General features: G+C 37.6%; 1 protein-coding gene and 1 non-coding gene across 11 annotated transcripts in view; one reads left to right on the top strand and one right to left on the bottom strand.

Moving 5' to 3' along the window:
- The window catches only part of DLG2 (discs large MAGUK scaffold protein 2), a 2,052,576-nt gene that overhangs the window by 1,323,339 nt on the left and 707,838 nt on the right, over positions 1-21,399 (bottom strand). The gene's annotated exons all lie outside the window — the stretch shown is intronic.
- Positions 1,815-1,921, top strand: LOC122914811. The gene has a single exon (XR_006385884.1). It is a non-coding gene; the product is annotated as a U6 spliceosomal RNA (small nuclear RNA).

Below are 21,399 nucleotides of genomic sequence, written 5' to 3'. Positions count from 1 at the left end.
TCTCTGCTACCCTCTCTCATGAGGGCCTTAATCCCATCATGAGGGTCCTATTCTTATAACCTCATCCAAAGGCAATTACCTCCCACAGGCCCTCTCTCCAAATACCATCACACTGGAGGTTCCCGCTTCAACATATGAATTTTTGTTGTGACTGGTGCAGGGGGAGTGGGGGACACAATTCCAATTCCCACAGCATCAAGGAAGTCTTTGTTTGAAGTAGTTTGAATTAAGGTGACAACGGGGTAGAAAATCGCTAGACAGCTGCAAATAAAGGAAGAAGCATGTACAAATTCCAATATGGGAAGGAACTTGATCTAGTTGGGGAACTGAAGGAAAGCGGTGAGACTGTAGCACAAGAAGGGAGAGAAAGACTGGCATGAGAGAAGGGGGACAGGATGTGATCACCCAGAATTTTGTGTCCTATTGTTAAAAAATTATGCAGTACATCTTTTCTTAAAATATTATTTACTTATTTGAGAGAGAGAGAGAGAGAGAGAGAGACATCTATCTCACAGGTGGGGAGGAGAGGGAGAAGCAGGCTCCTTTTTTTTGCCATTATTCCTTATCATCAGGAATACGGTATCTGCCTTCTCTCATTTCCGTTCCCAAATAAGCTCCAAAAGAACAAATAGACATCAATAAAAGTAGAAGAAGTTATAATTCCCTCTCTTTTTCACTTGCAATTCACCCTTTTCTTCTTGACATTTTCTAAAAATCAACATTTTTAATAAAGGTCCTGATAATTAGGGAAGCAACTTTCCCAAGAATAAATAGCTAATATAAGTAGCTCTTCATAACAAGCTGCCAGCTCATTATGTTGACTAATAAATAAAATCTATTTAGTCATCATGGAAATGGAAAATCATTTCTAAAGGGAACAATCTAACAGATCGACTACGGTCAATATTTTCTGTGGTGAACTGGATGAAGGCCATGATGAGCCAGTCTTCACCACAGACTTCGTACCTGTTGAAGGATGGGTTTGCCATACGAAAGTCTGCTTATATGGCCCTCAATAACACAGCATGGACCAGAACTCCAGTTTTTCCAGAGACTGGAGAAATCTCAGTCTTGAGGTTAGATTGTGTTTGTAAAATACAAATTGCTAGCTCTTTTCTGTCAGCCTGAATATGAAGCTTCTCACAAATGAGTAAACCCTCCACAACACTACAGTTGTGAAATGGCTGGGCTCCTTTGGACTGTTTATCTCCTTTCTCTAACTCCTCTCGGTCAGCCAGAGTCACCACAATGACTGTTAGTCAACCAACAAATATAATCATATGCCATTAGAATAAATAGATTGCTCCTTGAATGACTCCACAAAATACCTACTGCCTCACAAACAGTATGAAAGTTTTGGTCCAACTGGACGCTTAAAAATCACCAGGTATTGACTGAATGCCTAAACTGAACAAACACAACAAAAACAAAAAAGCCCAAGGAAATATTTGACACTATGGACTATTAAGAAGCATAAGCCAACTCTTGATTTCCAGAAACTCATAACTTACTGATAGCTCATAAGTTACATATATCACAAGACAATAGGCTAGAAGGGCAATTAAGCTCATGGATTTAGGACAGAATGGTTGGTGAGGGCTTTCAGAGGAGTGATCTCATGTGTGGTGTGTATTTCTAATGATTAAGATGTCAAGAAACAGGATGAGGGAAGAGGTATGTGTCAGTCTGATTAAGTAAGGAAAATGTGATTTGGGGATTCTGAAGGCAGGAACTAGGTCTGTTTGTGTGAAGCAAACCCTAGGTTACAGGGATGGGAGGTTCAATTGTCAGTATCATTATTTATTGATAATCCCATGCTTTCTTCAGCAGCACATGCATTAAAAGTGGAATGGTACAGGGAAGATTAGCATGACCTCTGCACAAGGATGACACACTATTTCCTGACAATCCTTAGGATACCATAGCCATGGATCAGAATATTTTATATATTCCCCACTATAAATATGGGGCCACCACTGCCCATTTATTACAAAGTGTTAATCTGGTTTCAGAATACATTTTGGCTCAAAATACAAAATAGGTTCAAAATACATTTCAATCCAAGTATGAATGATTTCAAGATCCTTCTAATCCCAACTTTTTCTTAGAGCAGTGAATCATGGAATCATGGTACTCAAATGGACACACACAAAAAAAAAATGTCCAGCAGAATTTATACTAACAGATGTTTCTAGAAAAATTCCAAATCAGTGAAAGCCTAGGAAAATAACCAACTTTAAGGGCCTTTAACAAACAAGCTGGAAATAAGAAGAGTACTATGTAGTGGGTTTTTTTTTTTTTTTTTTTAAGAACAATCATACTGTGAATCACTTGGGACAAAGATAATACAGTAGTCATAGTAGATGAGAATGAATGGAGAGGAAACAGCTCACCAGAGAGAAGGCAAATACTTACTAGAGAAAGAAATCACTATAAAACTGCACAAAGAAGCCCAAGACTGACAAAGGAAATAAGCAGGAAAAAGTCAGCAGAAGGCAGAATTGGTTCACCTCTGCCTCTAAGACAAAGACAGACTTCAGTGGAACAGAGAGCTCTCTCTGAGCATCAGTCACCTCCAACTGGGAATCCCTATTAAAACATGTAGACAGTAAAGTGTCCAGCTATCCTGGTGACTTATTTCAAACCCCTCCTCCTATGTCAGCCTGCCCAACAAATTAAATGACACATGGGTAAGTTCAGGGTACAGTCTGAGACATGGCTGGTTTATCCTGAATTTTTTGAAAGATATATTTCCACCTTTCCAGTTTACATAAAAATGAAATTATTAAAGTATAAGTGTATCATTTGGCAGATGTTTATCATATAAATGATGATTTATTAAATGGTATAATACAGACCCTGCTTTCCATGTAATAAGGATTCTAACAATAACATTCCTTTATTTCAAAGCAGAACATCTAAGAAACTAAGCTCATGGGAACAGTTAAAAAAATTCAGCCCTTTTTCCATGGTATTCAAGAGTGTTCAGAATGCTTGATGTATTGGCAGTAGGTGACTCCAAGGAAAGTACACATAATTTAGTTTGGCCCAATCTCTTCCAATAATTTGTGATCTCTAGACTTGAAGTATTAGATAATTAAAAAAATGAACAATTCACTTATTCACTCAGTCAATAAGCATTTATTGAGCACCTACTAATAGGTAGGGCACATTTCTAGACACTAGAGATACAGAGATAAAATGCTAATGGAGCGTACATTTGGTGGGCCAGATGCAATTATAAATAACAGTATGAAGAATGTGAGAACACATCAAAAAATAAAACTGCAGCATATTGCAACCAACTGAAGTATATAATTTGTCATCCTATCTTCAAACTATCAGAATAGTGTTAGGGCATAAGTAAGTTAGGGACAACAAAAATTAGAAAGTGCCTGCTGATCAAAATGGGAGAAGAATGTGCCTGATGTGACCTTTGCCTTGATATTTGCAAAGCCTCCGATTATCTTATCCTGACAATAGGTTACAAGGTTTGGTTTTGAAAACATTCGAAGATGTAACTTAAAAAACTCAAAATAACTTATTATTCATTCCCAAGACCTTTAGCACTTCATTTTTTTAAAAAATCCAATTGAGAGGATAAAAGGAAATAGCAAAATACAGGAAAAGGAAAATTGAACTAAGTCAAGTCATTTCTGGAGGTAATTACAGACATGGTTTCAGATATTTGGCATGTCTGTTTCTGGAAGTTCTTGTTTATAAGCACTGTTTCAGTAAAAATCTAGGTATGTGGTATAATGCTAGGTTTGTAACAGTTTTACATCAGGTTTGCTCACATCATAATATTTTAATTAATTTTTTAAAATACTGATCTGGGGAAATTTGTAAGCAGATGTAAACCTTTCAAAAGCTTTATTTTTGTTTTATGGAATGAATAAAAATTGAATATGCTTTTTTGGTTGCTCTTTTTTTTTTTTAATCTAAGATGAGATTAATGATAACCAAATTTCCCCAAAGTAGATCAGGACAGGACAATAAACTCAAGTACTTAATTGACTGACTGATGTAAATTTCATTGCTACTTCTGTGAATTTTTTGTCTCTTCTTTACCTCTCCCATCCCCCAGGGTTTCTGAACTTTACTTTTCTTCTTCACAGTCAGATGTTTTACGGATTCATCTCTCAGGTGCTAATCTTAAAAGTGAGGGAGCCCAATGTGGAACACAAACTTTTTTTTCTCCTCAAGGAGAAGATCTACGTTTTGAGTTCCCTCCTGATTGTGGGTGACCACACCAGGGGGTGATATTTATAGTGAGACTGTTTCTCAGCTTTTCCGACCCACTTCGATATGGTTTCTCTCTTATGTGCCTGATGTGAAGGGGCTGCTTTGCCAGTTTCTTAAGTTTAGGTTTTGTTTTGGTTTGTTTTGTTTCCCCAGAGCAAACTGTTCCATGTACAGCTGCAGCTTTGGTGTGTCTGTAGGAGGAGTTGAGATCAGGGTTTTCCTACATCATCATCTTGGATCAGAACCTTGAAATTGATCAAATTTGACTTTTCTACATTCTTTCCTGCTATCCTTGGAACCATCACTTGGATACTTTATTACTATGCCTCTTCATCTCCTATAAGTGATTTGATTGTGTACGAAAAGATAAAATAGCCATCTCATCAGTCAGGAATCTTTCCTATAAGCCCTTCTTTATATAAACATTGCATTTAAAAAAAATTACATTCTTAATAAGCACTTTAGCCAACGCTTATACCTATAATATCGGTCAGCACTGATGTTTTACTTTTCCTTCTCTTTGGAGGCATTTTAACAGCAATAAAAGGAAAGGATTCTAACATTCATTTTCCTTTTCCTTGCCTAGTGTGAGTTTTCACTTTTGTAGCTAGAGGCGTCTGAGCAAACACATATCTACAGACCTGCCTAAAGCGGAGTTCTCCTTGTCAGCTTCCCAACAGAAGGGAAAAGCATAAACAAAGACAAGCACATGTCTGGAATTTCTCTTTGTCAAATATTCTCCCCCTCTCAGGCTGAACCAACTGAGGAAGATCACAGCCCAGTCAGTGATGAAGGCCTGAAGCATTCTGTAAGAATCCAGAACCAGCTTAGTCTCAACATCAAGAACCAGCTTAGTCTTTTCCAAACTGGAGTGCTAATTCCAGAGGCCCACTGCTTCTTAATGGGGGTGCTGCTGATATTCTGGGCAGACCAGTGTGTTATTGTCTCGTACCCTGCTGGGTACTTAGCGCTCCCGGTCTCCTCCCATTAAATGCCAGTAGCTTTTTCCAGTCATCACAACAAACAAAAATAATGACCAAACATTTCTAATGGGTGCCTACAGGAATGGTGCTGCCACCAGGTATGAACCACTGTGTAAGGCCAACTGTGATACAGTGATAACGATGCCTGGTGGAGATATCAACAAGGCAGATAGTAAGAGGTAATAAGTAAGCAACTGCAGGTGGCACAAAGACTGAGGCCCCGAATCTCTGAGGCCCCGAATCTCTGTAATGCTGTCCTGGACAGGGATGGCCCCAAATGTCATCTAGGATCACTTAAAGTTTCCAAAACAGGGAACACATTCCATCTTCTTTTTAAGTGTCTGTTTCAAAAGACATACCTTAAATTTATATATTAATTGACCTGCCGATCTTGATTTCAGATTTGAGTTGCCCTTCTAGGCCGCTGGCTGTTTTACAGAGTTTCTCAAGGACGCTAAAGGAATGGTAGCAACCCTCGAAATGAAAGCAAACATTCACTACTCTAATCCTAATGTCCTTGAGCAGTGTAATTCTCCTTCCTTAAGCAGACCTCCAAAGAACGCAAACTGTGAAGGATGCATCAGTTTCGAACTTCCCAAAGTTTGTCTGTGACCTCCTCCAGTGTGTCGGTTCCGAGTACTGTGGGAAGCATGTTCTCATGGGGAAGGGGCTTGTGGCTGACAGAAAAAGAAAGGCAGCGAGGAAAACAAAAATGCCTGCGAGGCATGTCTGTTCCATTCTAACAGCAGGGAGTTTGGGCTGTTTTTCTCCCTCCAAGTCAGAAATTGACAAGACAGGAGAACTTCCACTAGGGGAATAGGAAGGTTAAGTCAAGATGCTGCCATGGTCATTTGTGATAAGCAGGGAGAGGAATCAGGAGAGTTGAGAGAGCACCTGACATCTCTGCAGCCCCACAGAGGGAAATGCCTGCTCATTCCTCTTTTTCAGTGACTGTGAATGACTTGAGGTTGATCTTTGAAATCTTCCACCTTCTTTTTGGAAAGGTTTTTATAAATTATCTTTATCATTATTCCCTCACAGACAGTAATTTTGGGGGAGAGGGGCATTCCATGTGCCTGAATTTGCCCTTTCTGGGCATGGAATCTTGACTGGTTGATTTAACTCAAGTCCTTCTTAAGATGACAAAAGATTTTATGGAGGATGAAATCCACACTCCTAAAGGAGAAATATATACAGAACTTTTAAAGAGCTCTTACTGTTCACATAAGAGGCCTCATTCTTCTATTCTCCTCCCTAATTACTGATGATGGTGCACCTACCCTTAACCTACATGGGTAGGTTTAGAGGAAAAATTCTGGCAGCCCAAATTCTGGACCCAAACCATCAGGGCCAGGATGTTCACCTCTCTCTTCAGAGAACCTACTTAAATCATAGTCTTACTCAAAATGCTATTCATTTAAGTGACTGAATGTTTATCAGGTTTCCTCTAGAGGCCTTGTTTCTTTCATTGCCCTCAGTAGAACATAAGCAAAAACTGAGTGACTCTAAAATGTTCTGTGTCTGGGTGTGCGTTCTCTGTAGAATCTGTGCTCTGTGGCACTTTAAGTCCTTTTGGCAGGAAACTATCAATTGTGCAGAAACATATGTACCCTGAGACTTCTTGTGGCAAAACGTTATACATTAGCCCGGCACCTGGAAGCCCAAAGAGGACTGTTTAACCACTTCATTACAAGTATCATGTTGAGAACAATGGCACATTCAGGAGTCTAAGCTATTTACACATATGATATATGCATTTTAGAGTATATTTCCACTCCAAATCAAAACATAAGCCAGGATAAACACTCACATCCTTACTTATCAAATAAGGAGTTCCACTGCTATAGACAATTATTGGAGGAAAAAAAGGGGAAAAATTTTAATTTCAAATGGCCTCTCAATCCAGTGTTAGAGAATTATCTTAGTCAAGAATTTCTGATTAAAATAGAACCATTTTGGGGCACCTGGGTGGCTGAGTGGGTTGGGCCTCTGTCTTTGTCTCGGGTCATGGTTTTAGGGTCCTGGGATCGAGCCCCACATCGGGCTCTCTGCTTGGTAGGGAGCCTGCTTCCCGCTCTCCCTCTGCCTGCCTCTCTGTCTACTTGTTCTCTCTTTCCCTGTGTCAAATAAATAAATAAAATCTTTTAAAAAAATAGAACCATTTTATCTTTAGGCTATTAAATCTCCCAGGTATTGACTTGTCTGAGTGGGGGGATAAAAAAAAACCCTTATGGTCTCTAAGCAATTATTAAATTCTAATTTATAAATAGAAGCAAAAAAAAGGGGGTGATATGATACCTGGATTGAAAAATGAGAAATTGAAAAATAAATTATAAAATTATGTATAAGAATCCTCAGAGCTATCTAAGCATTTTAGTTCTGAAGTACTAAAGAAACTCAAAAGCAATGTCAGTAATGGGTAGCCATTCAATGTAACCCTGATCAACAAACTTTTAACTATCCATCTATCTATCCAGATATAGATATAGATACACACACACACACACAGACACACACACACACACACACACACACAAACTTTACATTCATTTTGAGGTACTCAATACAAGGTAGATGATGTGCATACTGATTTAAGAAGGTTTTGTTCTGGTCCTAACACCCATTATTCACTATTTCCATTAACAAATCTAAATGGTGAACGGGGAAGCATTGCCATTAACCTCACAGAGACCAGCACTCAGGCAAAAGTTGTTTACATACTAGAGGGAAAAGATCATATCTGAAAGGACTTTGAAAAGTTTTGCAAGTATTCAAAAAACAATTTAATGAGCCAGGTTTCATGTAAGCCTCTAATGATTTTATGGCATGTACAAAGGCAGACACAGTAAGAAGGCAAAAGAGAATAATGTTAAATTCCATGGAAACCAGAGTCAAATGAAAAGGACTTAAATTCTTGGCTCTGAATATTACGCGTGCTATGAGGCTGGGCACATTGCTTAGTTCCTTACAGCCTCAGTCTCCCTATCTGTAAAAGGGAGATAAAAATACCCATGTCGTTGGAGGAACATGTAGCCCAGTATCCGGCATGTGTTATGTATTCATTACCTGAACCCTTGCTATTAGCAGTGAAAACTGCCACCACCATTCCTTCAATCCTTTTAGGATACGGTGAAGGATTTAAGGCTCCACTGGCCAGAAGGACTAAATGGATTTTCAAGTCATTACTAGAAACAAAACACAAGCGGTGACAGAATGACTCCATGATTCAACAGATTCAAGAAAAGATGCTCCCCTTGGAAATTCAATTTAAAAAACACACAAATTTTTACTGAGTGTCTACTCTTCACTAGGTCAAGTGTTGGGTTCCAAAGGTTGAAAGATCCACAAAACAGGGATTTGTTCCATGGAGGGAACAGGCTGGAGAGAGAAACTCACGAACATAATGAATCCCTTAAAGGAGTAGAGGAGTGTCAAAGGAAAGGAGGAATCAGCCTAGCCTGGGAAGGCCAAGGAAGGCTTTGAAGAATGAGCGACAGTGAAACACAGCCTGAGGTTAGCTGCTGGTATGCACAAGTTTTTTATCATCCGTCTCTGTAAGGTGCGCCTTCTACTTCCCTACATTCAAGATAGTTCCTAGGGCTACTTTCAGATTTTTTTCTGGAGGACTCCATGTTTATAATACAGGAAAATATGTATCTGTTGACTAACAAAATTAAAGAGGGACAAAGAGATCCTTTTATTTTCTGTCATGAGTCTTCTACCAATCTATTATGGCTAATGAATGTGAAGGAAAAAGAAGGTAGATGATTAGAAGTTATTCTTGTTAAAGGGAGATTCCAGACCCTGTACCTTTCTGGGGAAACATAGAAGACAATTCCCAAGCTTACCCTCAAACATCTTTTGGTGCCATTGTCAGAAAGGATTCAGATACACCACAGCCCCAACACATGAAATTATTCATATGTGTATATTCTCTGTATAATATCAGAATGCATCTAAAAACAGTGTCACTTGAAGGAGCAAAGCCACTTCATTTGCCAGGCATTTGTCATCTCCTTAACTGAGCAGTTCATCTGGTCGGTAACCCCATGATGTGCAGGGGTAGAAAACACATTGTTCAGGAGAGGATAATAAGGAATGTTTAATGGAAAATATTTATGCCCATTAATCTTCACATGTGACCAGGTCAAACACAATCAAATCATCAGTGCGAAACATTAAGCATGTTAAAATATAGTTTTGGAGGATTTATCATAAACTACAGTTTGTATGAAATTAATTTTTTAAAATATTCATCTTTAGGTCATCTCAAGTTCCAAAGAGGTATGTATGTTCAGATTTTCACTCAGATCTCAATGTCAAGTGACCCAAGAATGCTACTAAAATGAAGAGAATAAACCTCCAATAAGAAGAGCTGGTGGAGACTTTAAACCATGAACATTTCCTTTTCCACATGTTTTCCGTTATACAATGTCTGATTCATATTTTAGGTTCTGCTGTGCAAGAGATATGGAGCACCTTTAGAAAGACACTGAAAAGTACCATCTGTTCATGTTGAAAAAAAAAATTAACTTCTTAATCATAAAAACTGCTCTCCAAAGAAGTACACTGGAAACATCCGGACGTGGGGTTATAATTAAAAACAAAAGCAAAACAGCCTCCCTTAAAAGAAGCGAAATGCTTAATTCAAGCTTACTGGATAGCTGATAATGAAAGTGAAAACGTTGGCGTCTAAAGATATCAGGAAGTTTTGGGATTTGAATTTTATCACTGACCATCTGGTTATATTCATACTCGGAGAAGAATCTTTAAATGGCAAAAAATTTATAAAAAGTCTAAAAGGAGTTTATTACGACCGGGATGCCTCTATTAACTCTGTATTTCCTTCTGATGTGAATTAGGCAAAAACCCACTGGTGACAACATTTAAGACAAAAGTTGGGGGTTTAATCCAGTCCAGTCCACTTAACCAGAATCAAGAGAATAGGCATTAAATACATTTTTCATTAAATCAGGGCAATAATAATGATTTGCCAAGTATCATCCTTTGACGGCTACATATGGAAAAAAAACGGAGCCTTGCAATTAAGTTACTGGTCTGTGGGTCATGTTCCTAGAAATCAGTGGAGTGGGAATTCAAATCCAGATCTGTCTGCCTGCACACTCAGTATTTTTTACTGTAGTAGATCGTCCCCTGGGCTAAACTTAAAGGGGTTGGTTGCTCTCCCTTTCCTCAGTGTGACTACTATGTCAGATATAACAAGGACCCATGGTTATCCAGCTGCATTTAATTAATTCAAATCTCCCCCTACCAATCCATTATCTGAAAGACTATTTCTGGGAGTTGAAAGTTTCTTTGAAATACTATGAATAATAACAAAAGCGACAACAATACAACTTCAGTGCTCTCATTTATTCATATTTTCTTTTATCTTTTTCTCCCTCCACCACAGCCCACTACAGGCTAATCATCAAACTAGGGTTTTTCTTGCTTATGTATTTTGTTATTTTTCCTAGCCTCTTTTGCAATTCCAGGAAAAGAGGTCTGTTTCATCTTAGCTTCCATCCTGTATCTCTCTCTCTCTCTCTCTGTCTCTAAGAATTATCTGTAGCCATCCTCTCCACCTTCATGCTTTCCAGGAACATCAACTAATCCTGGCTGCCTCTGCTTTCATCTAAATCCTTGAGTCCTATGTTCAATGTGTCATCCAGAGCTTCGGTTTGGATCCACTGACCAAGCTTGCCTTGGCCACAGCTGAAAAACTTCTCAGGTGCATCTGGGTGAGTGGCACAACTCAATTTTAATGTCTTCCATGGAAGAGGGAAGGAGGGTAATGCAAAGGTCTTGCATCCTCAACTGAAGGGCTCAAAAGTCCTAACTCAAATTCAGAAGTTCTCAAAAATAAACCAGATGACACATTAAAGTTCCATATTCAAATCACAAATGTTTATTTAGATACTGTTCAAGGGTCTAACTATTATGGCTTGTCATTGTTAAAGGTGCAAAGAAATATAAAGACATTGATCCTAATCTTCATAGTTACTTAAAACGGCAAATACTATAACGCTATGGAGTCCAAGTGGTAGGCAGTTATAAAGAGAGCAAATACTATCAGAATACATTCGATGGCAACATTACCGCGAGCTATGGAAATCCAAAGGCTTGGGGAATATTAACTGGCCATATTATACTTAGCCATTATTGGACAAAACCAGTATTACTATGGACAAGAAAAAAATGGAGAGAATAGAAAACAGATTTTGGTGAGACTCACCCCCCCAAGGACACTGTTGGAGGATAACAGGGCAAACGGGGTGATATAATAATGACAATTTCGCATATTGATTAGTGCTGATTATATGATAGGCACTACGCTGTCTAGTTTCTTAACAACTCCATAATTTAAGAATTACTATCTCTTTTTAGCAACAAATAAAGTAAAGCTTTGAGAGATTAAATAACTTGCTAAGGACATGCATGCAGCTGGTAAGCCCTGACAGCAAGACTGGAAGAGTATGAACTTTGGATGACTGGAGGTCTTCCAAAGCAAAGGCCCTATTATTAGCCATCATGTTGAGGGGGCTGGGGTACTCAAGAATGGCATGGGTATCTACTTCTTCATTTTGATTCATCCATCACTGACTTAGGGTTTGATCTAGATATCTACCCAAGACTCCTGCTTGCCAACCAAGAGGCAGAAGGAAACAAACCACGGTGCCTCCCTCAGGCAGTAGATTCTAATCTGACCCTACATCTACCATTGCAAATTTAGGATATTTTATAATCTGTTTTTTCAAAGATACAAGGATAGTGAAATGAAGCAACAGTGTATCATGGAGAGCCCTAAGATAGAGCCTGATGTACCTGGGTTTAAATCCTGGATCTACCACTTATTAATGATGTGACACTGTGGGGGAATTCCTTAATGCACCTGAATTTATATAAGGATTTCTCCACGGAATTGCTACGCAGATTAAAGGAGTAGTTTAAAAAAAAAAAAAAGGTCAGGTGCCTAGTATCGCATCTAGCACATAGTCCAGGCCCATAATCCTTCATCTATAATTATCACAACCAGATGTAATTTGGAATTCAGAGCATGTATATAAATTGCAGGAGGTCAAAGATGCACACACCATGTATTTCTTAACACTTCAGTAGAGTCTGCAATGGTACCCCATAATTAATTGTTTTGCCATGAAATATATGAATATTGTCACCACAGGAGAGTGAATAAAGACCTTGGGTGAAGAGCTACTTATTATTTCAGGCCAACTTCTGTTGCCAAACTAGTCTGCTGAAAAGTTATCAAACCCTTTTTATTTTCTAGATAAATAAGACAAAATGTTAACAATTAATGGATAAAAGTGAAGGGTATACAGGATTGATTTAGCTATTCTTGAAGTTTCTCTAAGCTTTTTTTTTTTTTAATAAAGTAAAAAGAAAATTTTACTTTCGGTATTTTGAGGGTACTGGACATATGGTTAAGATACTGTTTAAGGGGGCGCCGGGGTGGCTCAGTGAGTTAAAGCCTCTGCTTTTGGCTCAGGTCATGATCCTAGGGTCCTGGGATCGAGCCCCGCGTCGGGCTCTCTGCTTAGCAGGGAGCCTACTTCTCCCTCTCTATCTCTGCCTGCCTCTCTGCCTACTTGTGATCTCTGTCAAATAAATAAATAAAATCTTAAAAAGAAAAAAAAAAGATACTCTTTAAGGTTTCAATAACTGGTAATTTCCTTCTTTGTGCTCCAGGAAAGTACAAAAGGTACAAGTTACCTCTTGGGTGCCAGGCAAATGATTAATTGTACTGGAGAGTGCTCAGGTCCTCTAAGACATTGCATTTTGGGGATGCTGATTAGTCATATTTTTATAAGAACCAGAGTTTGAGTAAGAAAGTCACACTGACAATTCTATAGCAATTCTATAGCATCCCCTTTCCCAGAGGGAATGGAACAGACTTTGTTCTCCTCTCTCTGCCCTACCTCCAACTTTTTCCCCCAAGTCCTGAATATACCTGTAAAGACTTGTCAGTATGTTTTTCCGGCTCTGAGTCTAGAATCCTCTCCACCCACACCACACTGAAGTCATTGACAGGAAAAGCCAATGACAGCCAGATCATGACAGATCGTGCCCAATACAGTTTCACCACAAGCCCACAGGGGCTTTACTGAAGATCTGTCCCAGAGCTGCCTGTCTTTTCCATCTGGGCTGCAGACAGAGCTGAGAATGGCAGGACACATGCTGGACTTTGGAAGCCAGCATGCATAGAAGAGTCTAGCCATCCTTGCAAAAATTCAGCACATGTCACACGCTGGGGGGGCAGAACAGCCGGCGTGGCGTGCTGTCTGGAGGTCTCCTCCTGGAATGCTGGTTGCCTAGCAACAAGATCCTGCTTCTCTCCAACTTCAATTCTTAGGCCTTTGGCTTAGTCACTTGTAAAACCCAGACTTTTTCTTACCATTCCTTACCCAGGTTCCCAGAGAATACAGGTGTTTCCAGGCTCTGCATATTGTGAATATTTCAGATGTGTAGTGGCAGTATATGTTGTGGATTTCCTTTTGGCATCCTGGTTGTTGTTCTTACACATCAGCACCTCCCTATGAGTTTTAAATATGCCATACTACAAATATACTAAAATAGTATACACTTTTGGTTTCCATTTTGAACATATGTACATATTAAAGACTGAAGGTTATACCAGAAAATAAAGTAACAGCAGCTTTTTCTTCATGATAGGAATGTGATATTTTATTATTTGCTTACCTGTCTTTTGAAACTACCTATAAAAATGTGCCTTAATTTTATAATGAGGATAAATATTAACATGTTAAATACTAGGAGTATTACTATCAGTCAACATTTGAAATGTATACAAAGTAATAATAAAGGAAGAAATACATACACACATACACAGCACACCATTTCAACACTATATATGGGAAGGAAAACATCAATGAATAAAAAGAGTGCCATTAAAATAAAAAGAATTCTCTCCCAAACTCTAATTTTAATTTCAGAATAATTAGTCTTAATGAAAAACAACATAACGTTGGCACATTTACAACCATAGGTTTAAAAATGCAGACTGCCTTCGGCTCAGGTCATGATCCCGGAGTCCTGGGATCGAGTCCCGCATCAGGCTCCCAGCTCCACGGGGAGTCTGCTTCTCCCTCTGACCTTCTCCTCGCTCATGCTCTCTCTCACTGTCTCTCTATGTCAAATAAATAAATAAAATCTTTTAAAAAAATGCAGAGGAAAATTACTCTACTATGCCAATAAGGGTCTGGTGAAAAGATTTCAATAGCAAGAAACTAAAATTTTTATACCCAGAGCTTTTCAGTCATTCCTCTGTTCAGACACTCAAAAACCATGTCCATGTATCCCCTCAGTGCTAGATACTTAGAAGTCAGACTGAAAGAGACAATATAAAGCATCATTTATTACAATATCTGTCTGGGGCGCCTGGGTAGTTCAGTCAGTTAAACGACTGCTTTCGGCTCAGATCATGATCCCAGGGTCCTGGGAATGAGCCCCAAGTCAGGCTCCCTACTCACTGGGGAGTCTGCTTCTCTCTCTGCCTCTGCCCCTCCTTACTGCATGTTCTCTCTCTGGCTCTATCTCAAATAAATAAGACTTTAAAGAAAATCTGTCAAACCAGGTTTTTTGGATATTTCTCATGGATCTTGGAATTCTCTATAATACAGTCCTTAAGTTTGTATTTATTTGTGTAATCATCTTTTAAATAAGATTTTGGGGATCATCTTAATGACACTATAACTGAGTACTAATACATGACTATGGGGTTTACATTAATGCTTGTGATAATAATTGCATGTACTTATTATTTAACTGTTGTGATTAATGAGTAATGCACTTAAATATAAATGTTTTAGATTAGAAGCCAACTGGCACATGAGATAGTTAGTAATATGAATACTGACAAATGGTTAGAGAAATGAGTCATCTTAGGGTTTGTGGTAAGTGATGGTCATGCCAAACTCAGAAGCTGTCAGGATTGTACCCAAGTTGTGAGTAGAGATTCAGTTTCAGCAAAATGCCATGCCTTCATTCTAAAAGATTTTATTTATTTATTTATTTATTTGACAGACAGAGAGCACAAGTAGGCAGAGAGGCAGGCAGAGAGAGAGGAGGAAGCAGGTTCCCCAAGGAGCAGAGAGCCTGATGCAGGGCTCGATCCCAGGACCCTGAGACCATGACCTGAGCTGAAGGCAGAGGCTTTAACACACTGAGCCACCCAGGTGCCCCCCATGCCTTCATTTTAAATAAAAGTTGTTCATATTCATTTCGTCCATCTAGATGCAACTCTACAGGAGAAGGGGCGTTTTCAGTCTTATTTACTGCTAAATCTCCAGGGCCTTGCTCATAACAACTGTCTGCTAGCCATTGGCAGAATGAATTAAGGAAGGAAGAAAGCATGTGCACTTTATATTTGTTTTCTAATTCTATGTTTGTTTAATAGTTGAATAAAATAAAAATAATAGTTAATAAAAATAGTTTAGGCTGATGTGTTCAAGTAATAGCTCTATAATAAAAATAATACCAAGGACTTATGCAAACTCTACCCTTTAAAAGAGATCTATATATTTCAAGGTTCTTACCAGTACTTTAAATCCACAGGGTTAATCCTAACCTCGCCTTTGTCTATAATGTCACTTTCTTGACTCTTCCCCTTCTATTTTTGGTTCCCACCAATTTCAAGGTCAAAATTCCCATGTGTCCTTTGTCACTCCTTTCCTGCAGCTGCCAATTCTAGCCCCTTCTCCCAACCACCTTCATAACCTAAAGTGGAAGAATAAGAAAGAGAAGCCAGAGAATGAAGTAGGTTTTTGGACCTGAAAAATACTTAAGTGAAGAAAAGAGACTTTGGAGTCGTAAAGACTAGGATCCGAATCCTAAATTCACCATTTACGTATTACCTTTCAGAACTTGAGCAGGTCAGTTAAATAGTTTTAATTCCTCTTCTTCTTACTAACCAAATGTTCAACTGTTTAGCACAATAGCTGGCAATATGTATTCCTTCTTCTGGTCACGTGTTTCTGACCACTGTTTCTGGTCACATGCTTTAGAAAGCCTCACTCTGGCTCTCCTCCAGCAAAGTCTCCTCCCCATGCCCAATTTGTGGGATTAAGGTCATGTGCCTACCTGAAGCCCAAGCACCACACACCAAGAACTGAACCCTTAATCCCTTATCCAAACTGTCCTCTTTCTAGACCCTAGCTAGGTCTCTAATCCTTATTCTGTTGGTAGACCAGCCCATTGTTATATGTAGCCCTAAACTTGAGTGAATGTGAAGCTTGTAAGAATGCACTGCCACATCTATAATCCTAAGCATGAGTCTTGAGCCGGTGCTGGATAGAGCTGATGGCTTGGGGGTGGGTGGGTAAGCTGGGTCTTGGCCCAGAGCCTCAGGTCCATTCTTCCTTTTATTATCCTCTTAAGACTAGGAATTCTGAAGAGTTTGAAAATTCCCTTGACAAGTCTCACTTTGAACCTGGTCTTCCATGTTCATCCTGAAAGATTATATGTTGAAGTAGGAACATTAAACATATTCATTAACAGTTTCTTAGCTTGATTTAGAACTCGTATATACTTAGTACATGGTCTCCATGTGTACTTTGCCCCAAGTCCTACAGATATTATGGGTGGAACTGTTTAGGACACAATCACTGTGTGCAAGTAGATGCTATCAGAGTTATTACCTCACAAGGTGATGGTATAGCCAATAAGCACTTATTGCAAACGATTAGCTTAGAGCACTGCCCTAGGCACATTTGAGCAATAGAGAAGAAATAAAAGAAACAGCTTGAGGCTTCTGGGTGCTTATGACCTACTAGATATTATAAATCATACACATAAGAAATTTAAAAATAATCTCAGAAGTGTCTAGAATTTTATGAAACCAATTTTCTGTGAGGCTTATAGAACACAGTCTCAATTGAATTATAGTCACTGGGATTCTATAAATCTATGTATGCAATGCCATCCTTTCTTTGCCTGATTAAATTTTCCAATCTTTCAAAGGCTCTCAAGCCTGGCCTCCTGGGTAAAGCTTCCTGGCTACTCTTATCCGCCCTCTATGGCTCTTCTCTGAACCCTGGTATAGTCAAGGTCATCAACGAAACTTTGGCTTCTAATTATTTTTTAACTGTTTCATGTTAATTAGTCTGTGTTCCTACAGAGACAGTTTTACTGAGGCAGAAATCTTGTCGTGCATTTCTCTTATATAATTTTCTCTAAATTGCCCCTTCCTTCCAGCTCCCTTTCACATTGTGTGAGAACTGATCAGTGCCTCTGCTATTCTTCCACACAGCTACTGAGGCCTCTTAGAGACTCTAAGCTTCATGCCTTAGCTATGCCAGCTTAGTTCTCCTGTCCTCCTAACACAAAAGTCAAAAGTCTCCATAGGATGGAACTGTCTCATTCATTCTTGAATATCTCATAAACAGAACAGTGTCTGGCAAATAATGGATACTCAATGAAGAATACTGTGGAAAACACACAGGTCTTAAAGTCAGAAAGACTAGATTTGAATATTGCTTCTATTATAAGTTACAGGACTTCGGACAACTTATTTAAACCTTCTCATCTAAAACATTTATATATATATATATACACACACACACACATATACATATATGTATATATAAGCATTTTTATATAAAATATACATACACATATATAAAACTAAAACTATATATAAATATATATATAATTATATAAGGTATATGTATTATATATTATATAAGGTATATGTATTATAGGAGGTTGGAAAACATAAGAGAAGTAGGAAAGATATAAACCACAGTGATAGTATTTTGCAAAGAAAAAAAGGCAGTTAGCTATTGAACATATGCTAGAGGGCCACAGATATGACTCAAAGCACCTTAGTTTATGACTGGAAAAAGACACAATCAGTGACCTAATTCACAGTGACCTTATTATTTTTAAAAAGACCAAGAAGATCAAGGCAAACTACTCAGGAGTCAAATGAGGCCACAAAAGTATATCTTTCCTGGGTTCTCATAAAGATAAATATGGTGATAGCCCATTACAGTAGACAGAGCAATGACTTCATAGCTTTGTTTCTTTTACCAGATTCACTTTTGGCATCATTCCAAACTATATTTCAATCAAGTAGTTCTGGGGGTTAGTGGGAAGCACCAGTGCTAGACTGAGGCAAGTAAATTTAGATATTCTAGGAGTTCTGCGAGGTTTAAGGCAATCTTCCAAAATTACCATTTCTCTCAACCAAATTTTAAATAGTTTAAATAATTTTAAATAGTATTGATTAATCAGAAGTTATAATTCAAGATAAGTATTTGGAGTTCCTGTGTCAAGTTAAGAACAAAGTTATGTTTAATGGTCAGTTGAGAATGAGGAGTAACTAATATCTTATGAAATCTGAGAGATCAGGTAGTATATAAAGAACCTGGAAGTACATGTAAGCAGAGCAACTCCCACTTTTTAAACTTTAAACAACTATTAATATTTTTAATGTATTAATATAAATATGGATACATTGTAGACATCCAAATTATTCTTAGTAACTGGGTGATTGTTCAATTAGGAGTAAGCACAAAAAAAAAAAAAAACAATGAAATTGAGAATGAGATTTAGTTCAATTTTCTGTGAAAAGGCTACCTGGAAAGTAAAATATTGACACACCAAATTATTTAAACCATTAGCTTTTATACACATTTTATTCACTTCTATTTTGAATTCAGAAGATAGGATCTATAATATATTGTGCCGTCAGTAAATTAACCAACTTGTATCCAAATTCTACAAGTGTAAGTTCCACCAAAACTGTCCAATCATGGAGGTGAAGATGGAGAATTTAGCCAATCACCTAGATGTTTCTAAATAATTAAATTGTTATTAAAGACTTAGATGCTTAAATAATTTTTCTTTCAAGATTTCCTGTTATGATAGACATGAACATGTTTATCTTTGGAATTTTGTCACCAAGGTGTACACTTTGATGGATATTTGTGGTAAAAGACATCCATTCTCCAGCTCTGATATGCAAAAGGAAGAACACAGCCCTGTTAAGTTCATGAAGTACTCTTATTTTTGCCTCAAAAGCCAGCCTGAAAATAATAAACATATAAGAAGACAGAACTTGGGGAGTCATCGAGAATAGAGAAAAAACCTTACTGGCACTAGAACATCTCAATCAGTTCACGTTCCAAGCCTTCTCTACATTTAGACTTCTTAATTATATAAGTCAATAAGTTTCCTTTATCATTTGAAAAAATGAAAAAAAATTCCTGCTATGATGCCATGTCTTCATTAATAGCAGAAAATCTGGGAAAAATCTAATAAATCTGTGATAGAAGCTGTGACTCATTTAACAAAATATTGAATAATAGATAGTAATTGTATTAATAATACAACCTACATTTATTGACTTTTTGCCTTATGCCTGGCAAAGTTGTAATTTTTATTATAAAATATGCATATAAAAGAGCATGAACACACACATATCCTTTTTTAAATTATAAAATGAACCTTCATGCACCAATCAGCCAGCTTAAGAAATGTTATCATTATCAGTGTCTCTGAAGCACCCAATGTACCCACACAATTAAATCACCAACACCCCAGAATATTGTGTTCATTATTCCTTTGCTTTTCTATTTATTATATATGAATAACCTTAAATAATAGTGTTTAATTTTGCCTGTTTCTGAAATTCATGTAAATAGGATCTTATGATGTATTTTATACTCAATATTGTTATTGAAATTCATCCATGCCCCATATGGGCATTTCATTTATTTTCAACACTGTATAGTATTCCAGTATATAAATAAGCCACAATGTACAGACAGGTAGGCAATTTCCAGTTTCTGCAATTATAAACAATGATGCTACAAGCAATATGGTTTAAACATGTTTGTTAAGTCAATAATTATTAAATGACCTTGTGCTATTCACTAGAGATGAAATGACCCTAGAAAGAGGATATGACCTTCTCTCTTACTCTCCAAGGAAAACTTCTTATAATTTAAGTAATCTTTATATTCTTCTCTTTTATCATGAGTGTATCCGATATCTAGGAAACCTGATAATTTTTCCTAAGATCTTAATCAAGTGAATACCATTCTAATGAAAATGCTCATCTTGATATCTTTCTAGTATTTCCAGGAAAGCAGAAAGATTAGATTCTGATGTGATATCCCTCAAAAAATATAAAAGACCACAGAAAAGTTAGATATTAATTTTTAAGGGGGAAAACCCTTCTGTTTCAAACACAGCCTTCTCCAAGATTGAGGCTTTGGGAAGTAGGAGTCCAAGGTTTATAACATTCTTAAGGTAAACCATTTAAGATAATTCACACTAACCAGATATCTGTGTGAAAAACATTGGGTAAAATGGTTCAAAAATAATTTAGAACACATAGTTTTTACCCACATAAAGGGTAATTCATGGGAAAACACGTGAGCACAAATGAAAATGACTGAAGGCTATTTCCAAATTAACCTTACTTATCTATTCTCAAGATGGCAGACTTTAAGGTAAATTTGAAGGTGGATCTTTATAATTCACAAACTCAAATCTTAGCTTGAAAAAAATTATAAGTTCTCAATATTGGATTGAAATATTGGTTGCAAAGACAGGACAATAAAAGTAGTCACTACACATAATTAAAACATACTTTTGAACCTGTTTTTACATGACTAACTTTGTTAAAATAAATCTATAGTACTCAAGCACAGAATTGAGAAGGGAGGTAAGTATTTAATCAGCTGGAACAGTGCACTTAATTACTCAAAAGAGCCATTTTTACAATTTTATCTTTGTTTTTTGGCTTTGCTAATTTATTTCCTCAGCTTCAAATATCACATCTACCTAATCTCCAAAGCCTTTATAAACCATGTTCCTTCCTCCAACTAACATCTTATCTTCTTCCTTGTAAATCTCCTGGAAAGAACATTCAATTTCTTCTGCACTAACTTTGTTATACAATTCTATTTCTTCATAGAAAACGATCTCCTGTCTCTACTCTTCCACTGAAAATGCTCTTCAATATTACAAAACTCCTCATTGCCAAATTCAGGATCATTTCTTAATTGTTCATCCTTTCCTGGAAATTCTTCACCCGGCTTTCATTCCCAGGTGTAACAAGTTCCCTTCCCTTCCCTTCCCTGTTCTACTCTGCGTGGCACTCTGTCTTCCTAGAAATTTTCTC

Source organism: Neovison vison, chromosome 7 (assembly GCF_020171115.1).
Source record: "Neovison vison isolate M4711 chromosome 7, ASM_NN_V1, whole genome shotgun sequence".
Classification (NCBI taxonomy): Eukaryota; Metazoa; Chordata; class Mammalia; order Carnivora; family Mustelidae; genus Neogale; species Neogale vison.
Note: the sequence above shows the minus strand (reverse complement) of the source record. Positions and strands in the feature narration are given on the sequence as shown.